We start from the raw sequence: 12,651 nt of genomic DNA on the forward strand, positions 1-12,651 counted from the left end.
TTACTTCCATATTTATGTCTGAATATCCCAGTGCAAAAATATAATTCAACTGAAACACTCCTAAAACGAGGAATCAACATTTCCTCGGAAAGACAGTGAACTGGCATCACACTCAGAACCCCTGAAGCGATAAGGTAACCCCCTCAGGATTCATAGCTGTTAAAAGACTTTCAATTTTTTTCCCGCAGAAATGAGGGAACCTCCATTTAATCTGCCTCTCAGTTAGTTAGACTTGTATACTTCAATTATTTCCGTTCTGTTTGGCAGCACTCCACTGAAATGATCCTAGGCAGGCCTGTGTGTGTGTGTGTGTGTAGCTGGTGATTACAGATTAAAGAGGGATGGATGCATTAGAGGTTGTGATGGATGGTGCTCCATTTAACAGAAACTTACTGTTGACAGAAAAACAAAAAGGCTGTATAAAACATGCATGTACGATTAATTATAACTTCATGATCAAGCCGTCACTTTATTTTTCATAGAACTGTCTGGAAGCCCAAGTGTTGAGGGTGTAATGAATGTATGTTATGTTTCATAAGAGTTTATGGCTGCGGATGCTGTGTCTCTCCTGTATGCTAATGATTTTTATTTATTCATAATAAGCCTTCTACTGTGGTGGTGTGGATACATACAACACAATATGTTTTATTACAGTCAGTGCCGAGGAGTTCCCGGAACGTCCCCGATACATTTTTATCAGAGGGCTCTTCTTCATATTAAACATTAGTCACATCTTTTATTTCCGTTCAGTCATTTATTCCTTTATTATTATAGGCGCGGCTTGCAGTCGGGTGCACAAGATAAAAGACATCAAAACAGTACAGTATAAACCTATAATAATAACACGTACATGACTATAAAAGTGCAGGTATGTTGCTAAGATGTGCAACACCATTATCTTGGTCTACTGAAGTTATTAAAATTAATATGCTGACATAACATGTGCAAATGGAGCAAGTTTATTGCACAGGGAACAAAGGAATTTCTACCTTCATTGCATTTGCAACGGGCTCCAAATCTCAGCCAGAAGATTATATTCCTCCATCTCATGTGCACAATCCCAGACCACAGAAACACAAGTAGCTCTATGACCGACATAGTTCATACATTCGCTTCCAATGTCATAGAAAATGAAACAAATACTGTAAAAAAGTGCATAGAGTCTGTCCTATGCTGTATATGAGTATATGACTCCAAAATGGTTAGATTTTTGTCAACAACGTTGTGTGTGTGTTTGTGCGCATGTCTATCATTAATTACGAGGGCACATTTTGGTTCAAAACCATCATTGTGAGGACATTTTGTCTTATCCTTAGGGTAAAGGTCTAGGGAATAAATTATGTTCATGAGTGTCAACTATAGAGAGACATGTGGGGACAGTTTACACAGTCAAATAATGCAAAACTTAAATTCCATATGGGGAAAAAAAGTAAGTAAGTAGAAATTTAAGGTGCGGAGATGCTTAAAGGTTAGATTTAGGTTTAGGGTTAAGTCAAGGTTAGGTACAGGGTTTGGGTTAGGCAAGTAGTAACTATGGTTACTGTGAGAGTAATTCTCCAGGAAATAAATGTAAGTCAATGCAATGTCATGACAGCACTGCATGTATGTGTGTGTAGTTGTTTGTGTGTGTATTGTGCAAATATTTGTCTGTATTATGACCAAAACTTGTGTGGCTCATTTCAAATCTAAATATTTTCTTTGATCCGTGGAGGATTTTCCTTCACATGCACCACAGCTGTGTGATTTTAGGAGTGGGAGTTCCAAGTCTGTCTGACTGTGACCAAAGTCATCTGTGTAGACTGTGACTCAGAGTAAGCAGAGCAGCTTCAGCAGAGACGTCTGAGATATTTACCTTTCTTTCTTAGTCTGAATATCTCTCTTCGTCAGCAGGGATTTTCCTTTGGCAGAGTGTCCAATACACAGAGTGGCACCTTTTTCCTCCCACACAGGGCAACTGACTTTGAATGTAATCTTCTACAGGATATGTGTGCGTGTGTAAGAGTGCGTTTATGTAAGCACTGGCAGACGAAAACAGCAATATCAAAAGGGAAAGGTCATTTCTAACAGCTGTGGAATTGAGTCATTGATCTTCATTGATCTTCTAAATCTTCCTTTATCGCTGAAATTGTCAAAGACTCCACTTGCAAACTATAGTTTCACTGCTTTTCAACACACACTAAAACGTTCATTCAGGGAATTTTTCCAGTCTCTGCCCATATGGAAACTAACACAGAATTCCTTTCTTATGTTCTTTCAGGGTAAATGAAAAAAATAATGGTTTTAAGTCTGTTCAGAAATGTATTCAAAGGTTTATCTGAAGATAATAAGAGGCTTTGGCAGTCTTGGTCATAAGTTAGTTCAAATGAGTGGCTATCTTCCAAAGCTAAAATCTTTTCAGGAGAAAATTCCCCGTTATGTTTCTGTCCCTGTACTTAACTTAACATAAAAACAGTGTGAGTGGAAACAAAAAGATTAATTTCATAGTAAAACTTTGAAAAGCCTCATCGGAGCTTGAGATATATTTAGCGAGCCACTATGGCTTGGGATAAAGAGGGAAAGCCTGTGGATTATTGCTGCTGGGATGCAAGCTGGTACTCGATCAACCCCGGCTGGGTCAGCTGGGTGAGGGGGTCTGATGATGAAAGACCAGAAAGTCTCAATGACCCCAGGGACATCACTGAGGATGCTCCCCAGCTCATTCTAGAAATGTATCTTGCAACCAGGAATACATTTTTGCACAGGGAAAGGTTTGTGAATTTTGTCTATGATCACATATACTGGACGAACCTTAGCCAGCTTTAACAAGCAACACCTCTTTCACTGTTCATGGCAACTGCAGTCCTTCAAGTTTGTAAAACTGAAAACTAGAAGCTCATTTAACTAGCTTGTGCACCTAGAATGGCATTCAGAGAGCACCAGATTGTGCCCCTGAACATGTCTGATTGTTTTCATCAAGATCCATGAAATATTCTCTGATTTGCCCCCTGATCCACACCCACAACACTAATTGAAAAGGTTTTTCCCTGACCAACATCGCAAGTATTGTGGTAAAGGCTTTCTCTTTGCCAGAGGTAATAAACATGTCTGCATGTTCTGCTGTTAAAAAATCCAAACTCTTTGGATGGCTGGGATTGTGTTTTTGAATCTTCTTACTTTTCGTTTAGTTGAAACCATAGTGCGTGTGTCAGGTCATCTACACATATCTGATTGTGCTGTGTGGGCCTTGTGTTGATGAAAACAAGATACACTGGCAATTACCCCAAAGGTCCATGTCTATACTCACTGACAAGATGCAGCAGGGTTGGGGTTGACACACAGGGAATTTATTTACACAGCGGCCACTGTGAGAACAGTTACATTGAAAAATAAGAACTTACAACTGTGTTGAGATTCTGCAGAGAAGCACTGTATGTAGCTGAAATGTTAACGCAAATAAAGCAACCATAGTAAACCCAAGTTACAGGAAATCAGTAAAGCAATCCTAGGAGAACTGCAAACACACCCAACATCATTTCACAACCTTTAAAATGACAAGTCTTTCTTCAATCACATAGCTGCGGAGTACACCTGAGGTTATGCTCTTACTGTACTTTCAAGTTTCATTATCAACAATAACTTGCTCATCTAGCAACATTTACTGAACCCTGTTCTCCTCTTTTTTGTTTACAACCTGTAAAAAGATAAACCATAAAGCCAAAGATTTCCTATTCTATGCGGTTAACAAGCTAATTTCCTCCAAACACAATGTGCCTCAAAATCTCAGTTTCAGTCAGAAGTGGGTCAGCTGTTTCGCCTCTGCACACATTCTCCGTACAGTTTGTGGTTAATGTAACCAGGGAGATGAATGCAGATTTGTGCAAACAAGAGGGATGCCATAACCTCTCCTCTGCTCCTCCAATTGCTGATTATGATACATGTCCATGTTGTCTATTCCAACGCCTGCGCCTGAAAATCTGGGATTTTTCTTTGTTTTTGCAATATCGCTTCAATCCAGGGAAATCAAGAGCGAGATGGGTACAAAATCAACAGCGGCATCGTGGTGGGTTATTGAAATCACATTACACTCCAATTCACCGTCTCCAGACACAGTTGGCTGCAAGACACATTTATTTGCACAAGTACTTCTGGGATATGAACTTAAGTGCTTTGGAGCACCCACATGTGAATGAACTCGACTTGACTTTGCTCAAAGTTTCCATTTGCACAAAGTTATTTCTCAGCGATCTCACTCTGCATGTTGCAAATGAGTCACCTCTCTCTCTCTCTATCTCTCTCTGTCCCCTCTCTCCCTCTTTGTCTCTCGCTCCCCCCCCCCTCTCGCTCCATAACATCTGTCATGCGCTGGAAACAGCACACCAACTGTGCCTCTCCCTGACTGTGTAGCCTGCCAGCAAGTCAGACTGCGTTTTCAGCCCCATTAAACCTCATTGCTGCATCATTATAACGGGTCTGTGCCTCCTATCATGCTACGTCGCGGTTACCTTGCGATGCCACAACACCTGCTGAAGAGCTCGAGTTTAAAGAGAGGGCGAAACAATGGTTAAATACCTGTGAAATACACCGACTCAGTCTATATATGTGATGAATGGATAGATGGATGGATAAGCGGCGAGACGACACTTGAGTGGTACATTTCTTTGCAGTGGCGCTTGCATCTCAAATAAAAACACTTCACATCGAAAAATGACGCATCGCAGCCTCTAGCGACTCCTGAACATGGACGAGCCACTATTGAAAAAGGATGGAAGGAAAGAATCGACTTCCGACTCCTTCCTATTCAACATTCCAGCTTGTCTTTCACTTAATCCTGCTCATTTCCTCTTTAATCTATCTATTCTTCCCTCTCTTTTGCCCTCCCTCTGCCCACCTCCTCTCTCACCCCCCTCCGCTCCCCATGTCCTTTCCACTTTCCCCTACTTGCCATCCGCTCCTCCTCCTCCTCAGATTAAAACCTTATCTCTTATGATGGTAGCATTGCTGTCTAAAATGCTATCTGAATGCTCAATTAATTATTAAAGAGAATTTCTTCCTCACCCTTCTCATAATCCCTTTTTCTCTCCTTCTTTCCTCTTTGCTCTTTTTTCCTCTTCCATGACTTACATTTTTCCTCTTCATCTTCAAATCCATTCATCCCTCACCACCACCTCTTCATCTTTCTCTCTCTCTGCATTGCTGCCTTCCTCCATCTTCCTCTTCATCAAGCAAAGTTCTAATCTTTCATAATGATTGTCTGGGAGTCTAAACATTCTCTAACGGCTTAATCAATACTTAATGAACATACCATAAATACTTTATGAACCCTAAACCCTGAAATCCCCAGGGTTTCATTAGCAATGGAGATATACACTTCTCTCCATCTTCATGATGACTACAGCTCAGTGAAATCAACATGGAAACTGAATATCTCATCATTTAATGCTGCGGTCAGTTCATGTTAGTGGGCATGATGTTGCTGCTGCTGCTGCTGCCTCTTCATGTACATGTGTTCGCTCTTGTAAAAAAAAAAAACAGTACAGATTTCTACAGCTGCTTTCAGACTTGCACTGAACTCCGGATTATCTGCAGAGTTTTTCCTGTCAGCTCTCTAGTAAAATTCCGGAGAATGCCCGAGTGAGCTGATGTGAGAAGAAGCAGGATATCCACCAGAGGATTCACCACAAGCCAGTGTGCATGTTGATGTTTCTATCATGTGACAAAAATTAAAAACATGTGTTAAGTCCTGCCTCCTGCGTCACCCCTCACCTGCACGGAGAAAATCCAAAACCCAATACTGCGGTCGTCCTTTGGATATCATGTCCGTAAACTCTCAGTTAGTCTATGCCTCTACTTGTCAACTCACTTGCATGTACAGTATGTTTCCAGTCTCTCTGCTGCCTGACTGAACTAGTGTGCTTTTGTGAGTGCATTATGGGAATACCATGAAGAACATTACCTGAAGCATTGCTGCAGGTTGCACCCAGCTAAAGGCCACTGTACTGTCAGAGCAAGTTAAGATGCCAGAGCTTGTGGACGTATGAGCCACAGCCAATTATTTCCCCCTATATAGTTATGATTTGAATGTCTCAGGAGAATTGTATTTAATACGCAATAATAGAAAAAGGGCATTTCATTGTATCTTAAAGGGGATTTTATTGCTGCTCACATCCTTTCAACTTCCAAAGTAATAGCCAGTATGTATAACTGATTCTACATTAGGTTGATGCCATGGCTAATTGACCACAAAGGTAATTCAGGTTTGCTAACCTCCAAAAGATTTACCTTATGCTCACTATCATTAAAATTGTAGTTGGAGGCTTTTGAAATGATGGCACACTCGTGGAAATATTCAGGAGCAGAGAAGCAGTTTTCCACTCAATGGCTCTCTAGCAGCTGTGAAGTGGCAAAGAAACCCTGACTATTCAAAGAAATGGCATCACACTCGACTAAGGGAGAGACGGACTATGTTTCAATGTTTAATTCAATTTTGTGACAGGCAGAACGTTTTTCCTCCCTCTGGCTCCCAACACTGCCTGTGTCTTCACACTGCATGACTCATTTAAAGCAATGAGAGAGGCCTGTCTCGATAATGGGGACGGCACACACACACACACACAAATGCACGTAAACTTAATACATTCTCTATTCACACATGTAGTTAATCATTAAATTCAACCTTTACACTTGTCCCCCCTCAGACCTCTTGCTATGGCATTGATCTTCACTGTCCTATTTTTCTCATCGAAATTTTGGTTTTGGTTTTGGTTTCTCTCTTTCTCATTCCGTCTCTTTTTTTTTCTTATTTCCAACTCACACTGTCTCCACTGTGTGTATTAAAAGGCCAGTAATTCATCATAGAGTCAGAGCAGAGTGCAGACCCTGCTGCACACACAAGTGTGCAGGCTGCTCGTCTGCCAACCATCCAGAGCCGGAATCAATCACACAATCCTGAGACACTGAAACCATTGGGGAGGGAGGGGGGAGAGAGGTGCACACAGAGAGAGAAAGATGGAGGGAGAAAGGGTGGAGGTGGACACAGAGACAGAGAAGCTCTAGGTGGATTAAGTAAACATTTCCTGTGCTGAATAGGGAACAAAATGGATTGTGAATTAATCAATTTATTCCCCTTGGGAGTGATTTGAAATAGAATAAAAGATACTACAGATAGATTCACACATGGACAGAATAAACAACGTTCTTGCCTGATTGAGATTTTACAACTGTATGCTGTTTTTCTTGTTGTGGATGTGCGGGTTTATTCTTCAGACTCACCTCACTAACACAATTCATGAGTGTGGGCCAGATTTCTAACAGTTGAGTAGAAGTGATGTGGCAAAGGTACACACATGCAGACTCAAGTAGAAGTGCAGAGACTTGTGCTAAAAATGACTCTAATAAAAGTATATGAACGGATTCAACCTCTTTACTCAAGTAAAGTATAAAAGCACAGGCTCTGAAATGCACTGGAAAAATGAAAGTAGAAAGGTCTCCTTAACCAGCTGTATCTGTGCAAAGCAAACAAAGACTTGTGTCACGTTATTGTAGTTCTTACTAAAATAAAAAATACCAAGAACAGGGATCATAAAATAAATCTAGGAGGAAATATATTGAATTAATATCCTTAATTTACAAAAGACCAGGGATCGGGAACGTTTTTAAGCTCAGCTTCGTCAGTCCTCAACTTTATCAGTGATATTGGCTGATTCTTCACGTTCTCCCACCTTATAACAGACATATGCACCGCGCCTCTTGTGAGCAGTTGAGTCTCCCTCTCTTGTCCGTATCATGTTGATGTGTCTTATTTGTTACATATGTATAAACGTGAACATGAACCGATGTACAAGAATTTGTCTTTTATGTGTTATTTTCCATTTAGGTTGAAATCTGACCTGATGTTTGGAAGGCGGAGCTTGATGACACAAAAAAAAGAATAATTCATCTGAAATGTGTTTAAATGATAGTAACAAGCCTGTTTCAAAACTTAAAGGGTAGGATAGAGACAAATATATTTGTGTTAAAATGTACAAGTAAAATGCATGATCTGCTAAACAGTAACACAGTATTTGTACTTGTATGCTTTACTTCTTTCCCACCTCTGTGGTCTGGTAAAATAACCCAAAGTGAAGCTCAGAAAGGAAAAAAGCATTTGTGAAGAGTTATACTACAAAACATGTGAAACACCTGTTTGTGGTCATTGTAGTTGTTCCCCTCATAACACAGAAGGCCTGAGGTTAGACCGCTACGATATGAGGCAACAAACCAAGAATGAGGGCCAAGGCAAAGCTATAATACATAAAACTAACGTAGAGGGATTACACACACACCCACACACACACACGCCAATAACAGGCATGATACCGATACGACACACTCACAGTGTGTGTGCACTGCCTAAACATCCCTCTCTCAATCTCTCTCCCTCTTTTCTCTTCTGTAGTACTGAATGCTGTAATCAAGGCTAATGGGACTCAGCTGTTGACACACACACACACACACACACACACACACACACACACACACACACACACACACACACAGTACAGAAGTATCCGTAGGCGTAGTTTACTTTCATGCACCTGCCACTCTCATAAGTGTGTGTGCAGACGTGCTTGTTTGTACATGGTGTGTGTTTCTCTGTGTTAAAGGAATAAACATGGATTGCATTTCTTAGTTAAAGGTCAATGAAAGCAGAAGAAACATTTCCATTCCTTCTGGAATTTTGTGTGAGCAGCCTGGCAGAGAAAGGCATTGAGACAAAACTTCTCTGCTCTTTATTTTTCAGTTTTTTAAAATTATTATTGACTGAGTCATTCCAGTTATTTTCAACCTGTGTCACACTTTCCCATTACTTTAACTTATGCTGTTTACTTTGACCCCCAATCCTCCTTAAATAGGAGGGTGGATGGAGTTTAAGTGAAATAACCTTGAATAGAACATTTTAAATGTTATTCAAAGAGACACTTTTGAAAAAAATGTAATGGCAAAGCTGAAGTAGAGTGTGTGTGTGTGTGTGTGTGTGTGTGTGTGTGTGTGTGTGTGTGTGTGTGTGTGTGTGTGTGTGTGTGTGTGTGTGTGTGTGTGTGACGTGGGGAGGCATTATAGTGATAAAGGACAACACCAGCTTGTATATTAAAGATTTAAGAAATGTTGAGTCAACATGAATACTCATTACAAAGAAGTGATTTTAAAAAGGTCTCTTGTACGTCTGATGAATGTATCTCAGTGGCATTCAAAGCCTTGTCACCTTACTGTCATTGTTTCTGCCTGAGGAGAGAACAGGCTTCAGGGTAATCCTTGCTTTAAATGATTAATGAAGTCTGATTTCAAAGTGGGGAGGTGTCTCTGACTCTGCAGGTTCTGTACACACCCTAGTATTTTGTACGTGTACACTTGTGTGTGTGTGTGTGTGTCTCAGTCTATATGTGATGTGGCATTATCACAGCAAAGTAAAATAAAATAAAAGCATGGACAGCTTTTACAAGAAATAAAGTCATTCAAAATTACGTTTCCTTCTTTTGAAGTAAACAAATAACATCCCTTTAAGTTGTAAGCAATTATCACACTTGAAATTGTGAGCAGGATAAAACAAACTGATTGTGCGTTGTATTTTATGGTTGCCCAGTTCTACATGGCATATCATCTGATAGAAACAAAATATACAGAAAATTAAAAGGTCAGCAATTGATCCCTTGGGAACAAAACTAAACACAGCTTTGTATCGATGGTGAATAATAATTGATTTAAGTAGAATACCTTCGTATGAACACTGGGCATCAGTTTTATTGCTGCAGAGCCTCTTGTTTAAGACACGGCAGTGGTATGTCTGCTTTATAGGACAATATCCTGCAGGGAGTTGTCAGGCAATATGGGAGAGAGAGAGGATGAAAAATGGTCAACTGGTCAAGAGTGAGAATCAAACCTTGCAGTCCTAGTTGCATGGTCTGCAGCCTACACTGGGACCCGTTCTCTAACAGATTAAAAGCAAGTTCAGCTCTGCTCCTACAATGACTCACATTCAGCACTACCTCTCTCTGAACTACTCCCTGATTGTCTGTCTGTATCGGCGCATTTCATTAGAGGAAAGCAATAAACCAGAAGGGCTGCTGGATTGCTGGATTATCATTGCGGAAGCACCTTCTCGGATAAGGGCAGAGAAAATTAATAAAGAAAGTTTTTAGAAGCAAACTTATTGAATAAGCCTTTTCTTTTTGTTTCTGGCATCTTTTTCACCCTGCTAATGGCATGTGTCTTGTCCTCAGACAAATCATTGGAAAATGAAGTTAAGAGCCACGGCGAGGGAGAAAACAAATTAAAAGGAAACAGCAAAATTAAAAAAGTTCTCGGAAAGTGCATGAGAGGAGTATGTGCTCTTGGCACTGCAGTGATTAAAAAATAAAGCACTGGCTCAGACACAAGAATCACATCGGCTCAGGGGGGAAGAAAGAGGTGCACCCGATTCTGACCAAAGTTGGATTTTTTTTTCCCACTATGTTGTGTTACATTCTGTGCATGCGAGCCAAGATTAGTATGGTAAAACACATAAAGGTCATATAGTTAAGTTACAGCCAGAGAATAAGATTCATATTCCATTCAGAATATAGGTGCTTACTCCAGAAAAGAAGAAGAAGGCCAATCTGCAGCATCATTACAGCTTGAAACATGCAGCTAAACTGGATGAGTGGCTATGACAAATGCTCTTGGCTTAGCTTAATGCTCTTTGGTGGGGTTTGTGAGTCTAACAAGCAGCTTTCACAAAAATCACATTCTGACAGAGACAATGTTATGCAGGCAAGTTTTGGACTGAGAGAGTTAAAAGCTAAGAAGTTGAAAACCTCATTCAGAGTGAGGATTTGTGAAGAAGCCTTGTTACATAAAGAATCCTCCCAGGACTGAATATTGATACAGGTAACAAGAAGTCACGATATAACAACCGACATAACTAATTCCACTTAACCAACTATTTTTACGGTTGATATCATCAGACACCTTGTCAAAGAAAAATCAAGAGAGTTGACCAAAGTGCTGCACATTAATAAATAGATCAAAAATAAACATGGCATAAAACACTGTTTACAAAACAGCAATAAACCACAAGATGAAACCACAAACAGTCAAACTCTCATACAAAAAAAGCCATGGAGAACAAACACAGACAAAGTGTGGGCTAGGCTAATCTGGGGGGGGCAGCTTGTTCCAGTTTGGGGGCCACAACAGCAAAGGCTCTGTCTCCTCTGTGTTTCAACATTTACTTGATATAGTAAGTCCATCCATCCATTCATCCATTCATCCAGCCATCCATTCATCCAGCCAGCCAGCCAGCTATACCAGTATATACTGTATCACTTATCCTTTGAGGGTGGCAGGGGCTATCCGTGCTGACATTACAGGAGAGCCAGCGTACAACCTGGACAAGTTGCAAGCAAATCACAGGGCTAGAGACATACACATATTCACATATGGGCACTTAAGGGTTGCTGATTAAATTAAGTAGCTAAAATTACAACAACAAACAAAAGTGGAAAGATACACAAAGCAAGTACAAACTGTTTTCTATCAATTAAAATAGCCCTTGGTAGAAAATGGGTTGTCACCCCTGCTCTTGAGAATTGGCAAAGTCAGTGTTAGAGTATAAATGAGGGATTTAAGGCAAAGGCTACAACCTTATTGTTAACTTCACTGCACTGCAGTAAAACCGTCATGTCATCCAAGGGCATATAACACTTGCAGCACTTGTAAAAGTTGCACAAGCTGGTTGACTTGCTGTATAACAGGGAGTTAAGCTACCCATGTCCACCCACATCTTCCTGCTGACCTTGGCTATGCAGTCCTGCAGGAGAGGATGACCGGTTTACACTTCAATAAAATACCTTTTTCATCAACTCTGTTGTTTTCTCTGTCATGCCGCAATCCAGGCAGCAAGGTCAAGTATGTGTGTGTGAGAGAATGTGTGTTCTAAGATTGAAAGTATGACCTGAAGGCATTCATAATAAAGGCGATAAAGAAATAAACAAGTTTTTGTATATTCACCACTGATTTGAACAGTTCTTTTTCATATCTAAGATTTAATCAAAGTGAAATTGTGCTTTTTGCAGGGTCACACTTCATAAAAACCACCAGCAGCACAAAGCTTCACTGTAATTAATTCACAGCTAAGCACATTCAGACCCACTTCCCAGGACTGATCATTTTTCTGTGGTAGGCCACTGAGCAGCAGCAGCAGCAGCAGCAGCAGCAGCAGCAGCAGCAGCAGCAGCAGCAGCAGCAGCAGCAGCAGCAGCAGCAGCAGCAGCAGCAGCAGCAGCAGCAGCAGCAGCAGCAGCAGCAGCAGCAGCAGCAGCAGCAGCAGCAGCAGCAGCAGCAGCAGCAGCAGCAGCAGCAGCAGCAGCAGCAGCATGGGGGTTAAACTTGCTCAAGGACACTAACCTGTACTTGTTGAAGCGCTAAGTCTGAGTTGTTTTCCCTCCACAACTTTACCCTGTGACTCTAGGGCTCCAAATTATAGACTGTTAGACTCAAATCTGAAAGTCAAATATTTTTTATTCAATCACCAAAATGGCTATAACAGTTTTTCTTTGATTTAAACACCATAGTTGATGCTCTTCATCTTTTTAAACACATCCTCTTGCAGGGATTTGTTGTATCGATTGAACAACAACTTTGTGTATACTTGGTTGA

General features: G+C 40.7%; 1 protein-coding gene across 2 annotated transcripts in view; it reads right to left on the reverse strand.

Annotated features, from left to right (window-relative positions):
• Nucleotides 1-12,651, reverse strand: part of LOC109632081 (RNA-binding motif, single-stranded-interacting protein 3-like) — a 118,701-nt gene that overhangs the window by 35,679 nt on the left and 70,371 nt on the right. The gene's annotated exons all lie outside the window — the stretch shown is intronic.

This window comes from Paralichthys olivaceus, chromosome 13, assembly GCF_024713975.1.
Source record: "Paralichthys olivaceus isolate ysfri-2021 chromosome 13, ASM2471397v2, whole genome shotgun sequence".
NCBI lineage: Eukaryota > Metazoa > Chordata > Actinopteri > Pleuronectiformes > Paralichthyidae > Paralichthys > Paralichthys olivaceus.